At 45.7% G+C, this 8,021-nt stretch overlaps 1 protein-coding gene across 1 annotated transcript in view; it reads left to right on the top strand.

Moving 5' to 3' along the window:
- Positions 1 to 8,021, top strand: part of DDB1 (damage specific DNA binding protein 1) — a 2,836,764-nt gene that overhangs the window by 2,238,442 nt on the left and 590,301 nt on the right. The gene's annotated exons all lie outside the window — the stretch shown is intronic.

Genomic DNA, 8,021 nt, shown 5'->3' with positions numbered 1-8,021 from the left:
TGAGGTTGGGCCTGGCCCGGACCCGGGAGGGCCCCCCTTTGGGATTTTGGCCGACCGAGGGCTGCCTGCCGGCAGGGGAGAACCCTACAGTCATGACTGCAACAGTGAAGACACTCTAACATCTACATTTATGGTAGGTGTACACAACTGTACTTTTTGTGCTCGATTTAACCAACGCACTATTAAGCGTCTGTTCGATTTTGCATTTCATTACTTTGGCCAAAGGTTTAATTATGTAATGCCGTCGGAACAGCTGACGACCGGAGTTTACAAAAAACGCAAGGACAACGAAAAGGACAGGCATCCAAGGTCCAAAACCGATGACGAAGTCTCCGTTAGGCCAGTCGCCGGTTCACCGGTTCTCAGTGAGGCGCTTTCACAGCCCCTGACGCATACTACCTTAGAGCCACAGGCCTCTTCCGACTCCCACGTGGAGCCGACTGGGCCTCTGGATACTCAAGGTATTGGACACTCTGAAATCATTCCCTCAGATGGGTCCAGAGCCGCTGAGCAGGCATCGGCTTCTGAGCTTGTTTTCAGGCCTACACAGTTATGTTAAACCATCTTCAGCTTCAAAGACAAAGACTAAAGCAGCTCTAAAGACAAAGAAACAAGTACAGCATTCTCCTACTCAGACTTCCATGCCTAAAAAACAGATGCTTAAAATGGCCGAAGACCTAATTACTTTGATCAGGGGTTCCCATCCCCCTCCTGATAAGAGGCCTAGGCAAGAGACAGAATATGATTCTTCTGATCAGGTTTCTATTTCCTCTGATTCCTCTTATGAACAGGATTATTCTATGCCTCCCTATGAGGATTCTGATGCTGAAGAATCCATTCCTTCAGCCTCTTCTCCTGAGGATTATTCTTTTGGGGAAACCATGCATACCATGAGGGAGCATTTCCACTGGGAGAGCCAGGATTACTCTGAATCTAAGAAAAGGCTCAGACATTTTGTTACTTCCACAGCACAGACCCTAGCTATTCCACCTGTTCTAGATATTGTAGATGATGTATTTTCAGAGTCTGGCCTGTCCCGACTCTTTACTCCCTGCACCTGCTAAACCAGACAGAGATACTACAGGGTCCTGGATTCTCATAAATTTCTATAAAAGAACCCCTCTGCTGACCAAGAAACTATATCTCAGGATCCCAAATGGGGTCAAAGCTTCCACTGCAAAAAAACCTGTCCCCTCTGATAGGGATTCTAGGGCACTGGACAGATGGGGGAAAAAAGTTTACACTTCTGCTACCTTGGCTGTAAGGGCTTTGAATTGTCAATTTCATATGCTTAAATATCAGCAATACTTAATGTCACTGCTTATACAGAAAATGTTGACAAATACTGAATGTTCAGAGAACAAGGAATTGCAGGATTTATTGCATGCAGCTAAACAAGTGGGAAAGCATACTTTGCAATGTGGTTATGATTCACTGGAGGCCTCTTGCAGGGCTGCTGTTACAGGTTCTGTTATTAGAAGGCATGCTTGGTTAAAGGAATAAAATCTGCCTGATTATGTTAAAGCAAAATTATTAGATGTTCCATTACATCATGATACTTTGTTTGGTACTAAAGCAGAAGAGGTGTTGAAGAAAATGGAGGATAAAGCGAAATCCATGCAGACAGTTAAGGATTTCTTACAGGTACAGCCACCCAGGTTTAGCAGGAACTGGCCTTCTAAAAATTGGTCCTTTCCAGTGTCAGACAAACCACAAAGAGGCAGATACAGACGTTCCAGAGGCAGATCTCAGCCCCAAGGCTCATACAGGCCTAAACAGTGGGATGTTCCTACCTCCAAAAGCGGAGAAGACAAATCACAACCTTACAGGAAACAGTCACAATGACTTTCCTCTGCCAGATCCAAGCACTTTCCTTTTGGCAGCCCCCTTAGGGGGGAAACTAGCACTTTTTTCATCAAAAGGTTACCCAAGACAAATGGGTCTTGAACATAGTGTCCCAAGGCTACAGGTTCCATTTTCACACCCTACCAAGGGCAAAGGGTATGCCAGACCTGCCACACAATCAATGGGCAGAGGCACAAAAGCAAATTTCAGCCCTCATGGACATGAGGGCCATTCAACAAGTACCACAACAAGAGCAGGGGTAAGGATTTTACTCCAGACTTTTCTTAGTACCCAGAAAGGACAAAACCTGGAGACCAATACTGGACCTGTCTATACTAAACACGTTTCTGAAAGTTCCAAAATTCAAGATGTTGACTCTACAGCAACTACTGCCCATGCTGGGCAAGAAGGCTTGGCTCTTAACTTTGGACCTAAAAGAGGCATACTTGCATGTCCCAATCAGACAATCTTGCAGAAGATACCTCAGATTCATTGCTGGATCAATGCACTACCAATTCTTTGCACTGCCCTTTGGCTTACCTACTGCGCCCAGGGTCTTCACAAAATGCCTGGCACCAGTAATTGCATTCTGCAGACAAAGAGGAATTCAAATATACCCCCTACTTGGACGACTGCCTTATTCAAGCAGAGAACAAAGACATTCTTCTAAAGCATCTGGCGTTTATAAAAAGATTACTTATTTGCCAAGGGTACACAGTAAACGAAAAGAAATCAAAACTAGTACCCTCTCAAGAGATAATATTCCTGGGTGCAAGCTTAAATACAACGGCCCAGATAGCTTATCTCATGCCAGACAAACAAAAGCAACTGACTTATTATTTCAAAACATTGGCAACAAAAGCCTAGTTATCTGCAAGGAAAATCTTGCAGGCCTTGGGTTTCATGACATCCTGCATTCTACTAATCCCATATGCCAGACTGCATATGAGGAAACTACAATGGTATCTAAAAAGTGTTTGAACTCAGCATTGCCACAGCCTGGAGACAGTAATTACCCTCATTCCCTGCCTGCAACAGGAGTTTCGATGGTGGGCAGAGGCCTGTCAACACAACAAGGGTCTGCCATTCACTTTACCCACAGCCAGACAGATACTGACAATGGATGCATCAGATTATGCCTGGGGGGGGCCCATATGGCAGGAAAATGTATTCAGGGCACATGGCCTGCAACCCAGATGCATCCTCACATCAATCAAAAAGAGATGCTAGCTGTTCAGAATGCCCTGACAGCTTTCAAGGATCTACTTCATCCAGGACAGCTACTGATAAAGACAGACAATACTGCGGTCATGTAGTACATAAACAAGCAGGGAGGTACACATTCCTACCCCCTCTGCAGACAAGCAATGACCTTATGGGACACAGCATTTTACTTAAGTTCAGCTGCAAGCACAATTCCTGCCAGGAAAAACAAATACTCTGGCAGACGAACTAAGCAGAAACCTCATGGATCCCCGCGAGTGGAAACTGGATCCACAAGTCTTCAGCATGATAACAAGGAAATGAGGACGCCCAGACATAGATCTATTTGCTTCCCCTCACAACTGCCAGTTACAGAGATTTTGCACAAGGATTTATCACAAGCAAGCATGGAGAGTGGACGCCCTATCCTTCAGCTGGAAAAATCAAACAGTATATGCCTTTCCTCCACTGTCTCTCCTTCCCAGGGTACTCCTAAAGGTCAGACAAGAGAAGCCAAAAATGATACTGATTGCACCAGACTGGCCAGCACTGGTACCCAATCCTAAAGAGCTTGTCTCAAGGTCCAGCATGGATATTGCCTCAGACTTCTCACTTGCTGACCCAACAAAACAATCAGATCCTGCACAGCCACCTCAGGACCTTAAATCTGGCAGCATGGCGGATACTGTAGCCATTCAGAACAGTCCTCTTTCTAAAGCTGTTATGGATGTTATCTTGGAGGCCAGGAGACCCAGTACCAGAAAATCTTATGCAGAAAAATGGAAGAGGTTCTGTGCTTGGAACCAGGAGCAAGGCATTGACACGTATGTACCAAATATCCCTCAGATTTTACAATACCTAACTGAGATGCTGGACAAAGGCCTTTCTTTCTCATCAATTAAGATTCATGCCTCTGCCATTTCAGCCCATTACAATACGGAACCACCTATCTTTTCTCATCCTTTAATAAGGCAGTACCTCAGAGGGGCCAAAAACATCAGGCCTCCAAGGAGGGCACCAATTTCCGCATGGGACCTAAATTATGTCTTGGAAAAACTCACTCTGCCTCCTTTTGAGCCAGCTTCAACAGCGTATTTAGGTTCATACTAGGCTATCTGCCCTAGGGCATTTGTAAGCCTAGCCAGAGTGTGTTTGGCTTTCGCCACCCATTTTAAATGTTTTACTATGCCCTTTTTCGAGGTTAGTTTACTGTGCCTCTGTTTAGCAGTGACACAGAAGTGATACCCGGGGTAAACCTACGATCTCCCATCCACTCGTTAAGATTTCTTTTGAAGAGAGTCAGTGAGGGACTCTACCTAACTTGGACTGGGATTCTGTTCCAGAGTGAAGGGAGCCTCTGGGTTATGAATCTGTCCCTCCAGCATGTCCTATTTATTTCAGTGCTGAGGTTCAAGTCCCTCAAGCACGTAGCTCGATGGGATTTGGATTTTCTGAGGTGCAGCATGTCCATTAATTCCGGGTTGGACGTGGCTTTATACATCAGGCACAGATCGCCTCTAAGCAGGCGGTATGCAACCGAGTAGAGCTGGAGTTTCTTTAACCGGGCAGCATATGGCATCTGTTTGAGCCCTTTGATTCTCTTGGTGAGGTACTTTTGGGGTCTTTCCAGTTGCTGCAGGTGTCGGTTAAGGTACATCCCGAAAGGGGCATTGTATTCAATTATGGAGGCACAATGACCTCACTTGATCTAGATGTGAATCCCTTCATGATTAGGTGGGCTATATAGAAGGTTTTTCTAACCACTTTAGCCACGTGGTTGTCAAATGAGAGATTCCTATCAACTTGGGTCCCCAGGTCCCTAATTACTTCTTCCGTACTTAATGGATTACCACCTATGTGGTAATTTGTGGGCACTTTGTTTTTGCCAAAGGGGATGACTGTACACTTTTTGGCGTTTAGCTTAAGGCCATGGCTCTGGCACCAGTTATCGGTTTCTATGAGACCCTTTTGGAGGATGCTTGTGTCAGCTGGAGAGTCGATTATGGCGCCCAGTTTGCAGTCATCTGCGAACTTGGTCAGCCACAGTCCTCCCGTGTTGGCCTGTACCTCTGAGAAATATATGCCGAACAAGAGAGGTCCCAGGACTGAGCCTTGTGGAATGCCACTTGTAACTAGTTTGGAGTCTGACATGGCTCCAGCAATTCTGACCATGTGGGTTCTGTCCTTGAGCCAGTTTGCAACCCATCTAGTGACATAGGGGTTTATATTTAAGCTGGGATAGCTTATCTATGATGCCCGAGTGGGGTATTGTATCGAAGGCTTTTGCGAGGTCCAGGTAAGCTGTGTGGACCACCTTCCCCTCGTCAATGGCCTTGGTGACTGTTTCAAAGAAATCAACCAGGTTTAAAATTCTTATCCTGGAAGACAGCTCTGCTCCTAGCAATAACTTCTGCAAGACGAGTCTCGGAGTTACAAGCACTCATGGCTGTGGAACCTTTTATCATTTTTCATCCAGACAGGGTTTCTCTGAGGACAAACCTAACATTTATGCCTAAAGTGGTGTCCAGTGTGGCACTCAACCAAACCATTCACTTGCCTATCTTTTATCCAAACCCACAGAACAAGGGTGAGAAAATTCTGCATTCTTTGGACATACACAGACAGCTACGCTTCTACTTGGACAGAACTAAAGCTTTCAGGAAGACTGAGCAGCTTTTAGTGTCATATGCTTTAGGATCACAAGGAAAGACTATCTCAAAATAGACTATATCTAAATGGATAGGCCATTGCATCCGTTTCTGCTATTCTCAGCATGGCAAATCAGTGCCTAAGGACTTTAGGCCTCATTTTACCAGAGCAGCAGCCACTTCAGCAGCCTTCCTCAGAGGAGTACCAACCAAGGACATCTGAGAGGCTGCAACTTGGAGTTCAGTGTTCACTTTTACAAAGCACTACCACTTACCTCTTTACTCTAAATCTAGAGCAGGCTTCGCCACTGCAGTTCTGCAGGGCCTCATAGCCTCTCCTAATCCTATTTAGCCCAGCCACCCATCCTCAGCTTTGGGATTCAACCCAAGAGTAATGACTGCAACAGTGAAACACGATGAACATAGTACAGTTGTGTACCTACCGTAAATGTAGATGTTCGAGTGTATTCACTGTTGCAGTTCAGGTTACCCACCCACCATCCCCCTTTTCTTTGCTGGGACTTATCTGTACTTCTCTATCCTATGCAACCTATGTGGTGTATTTGCTTGTACATGAAGGAAATGTTTATTTTTGTGCATGCATGCCTTATTGGCATACCTTTCAGCCTACCTATTTGGGGGCACCTGACATCTGGGGCAAGAAAAACTGAAGAAAGTGGCGTCGGCTGCATCTTTTATACCCCTGGTGCACTGACGTCAGGGAGGAGGCGACAGCAACCGACGCTGGACCTAGACTTTGGAATTCAGGCCGACTGCGGGTAGCCTACCAGCAGGATAACCCAAGAGTAATGACTGCAACAGTGAGTACACTCAAACATCTACATTTTTATGGTAGGTACACAACTGTACTTTCTAGGAAATGTTTGGCAAGGGAGTTGGTACTTTATGTTTGGGTAATTGAAATCACCCAATATTAGGGTGTTTGGTAGGACCTTTGTTTCCCAGCGTTTCCAGAAATGCGGAATTGGAGTCCTTGGACATGGTGGGTGATCTGTAGCAAGCTACAATTTGAATTGCAGTTTTGTCCATTGTTTGTTGCACGTGGATGATCTCTGAAGCATCTTGCTGTGCCACTAACCTGGAGGTGTGGGTATCTGTGATGAATATGGATACACCCCCGCCTTTTGTATTTCAGTCCGGGTTCTGTGGCCGAAATGTATGGCATGAGTTGTAGCCTGGTAGTGCTGGGGTGCTCTCTGGAGCCTTAAACTAGGTTTCTGATACTGCACATATATCGATTTTCTCCATACTGAGGAGTGCCTCGAGTGCGTGCATTTTGAGGTTTAGACTTTTGGCATTGAGTAGCATTACCCTCAGTTTTTTGTTACTTGTGCTATTTACGGCGGTGGCTTTGTCTTTTGAGCCTTGCCTAAAAAAGGCACTATGGAGGTGGCAAGAGTCTTGGGCAGTATTCGAAAGCCTAAGGGTGACAGGTGCAAGCCATCTCTAACGAAGCAGCGTGGCTTGTCGAGCATGTCATCCCAGGTGGACAGACACTGGATCCCCTTTGAATGACACCAAAAGCTTAGCCAATTGTTGAAATTGATCATTTTTTTTCTTTATACCGTGGTATCATTCTTGGTGAGGGCAGGATGCTACTCAGGGTCAGGGTCATACCTGCCTGGGCTACGTGATGAGGTACGGCTCAGGTCATTCACACCAACATGGACAATGACAGAGTCGTATTTGTACTTGTTCTGGAGTGACCTGAGTGTTTGTGTTATGGGGTGGATCCTGGCACCCAACAGGCAGCTAACAGTAACCTTCTCCTTATTCACCCTAGTGAGTGGGACGTCAGTGTGCCTGACTATAGAGTCCCCTATTACTAGTGTGTTGGGTATGTCATTTTGCCTTAAGGGCTGTGATTTCGTGGCATACTGGTTTTGTGAAGTATGTGTTTCATGGTTTGTGCTGGGCGGGGTGGAGGTTGCTTGGATGTCTGCTTTGGAGGTCTCGGTTGAATTTGCAGATTTTTATTTAGAGCCTCCGAGTATGTTTTTGTGTATTTGTGTGTTTTTTGCCGGAGGTGGTTTAATAGGTTTACGTGAGACTGGTGGTGTGATGCAAGTAATTCCCTTCTCCTCGACTGTCTGATCCAGTCTTGGGTTGAGAGAGCTTAGTCTCCAGTTTGGCTGTATAATTGCATCTCTTGCATGTATTAGTGTTTGGTGGTAGGAGGAGAGGGTTGTTTGTGTACATGTGGCAGTTGTAACATTGCCTCAAAATGCCCAGATTCACCATTTGGACTGGAGAGTACACCTGAAACTGCCCTTTGGACATGTCTGGATAGGTACAGTGTACTGT

The sequence above is a fragment of the Protopterus annectens genome, chromosome 17.part0, assembly GCF_019279795.1.
Source record: "Protopterus annectens isolate FY-2018-M chromosome 17.part0, PAN1.0, whole genome shotgun sequence".
NCBI lineage: Eukaryota > Metazoa > Chordata > Ceratodontiformes > Protopteridae > Protopterus > Protopterus annectens.
This window is presented reverse-complemented; position numbering and strand designations above follow the sequence as displayed.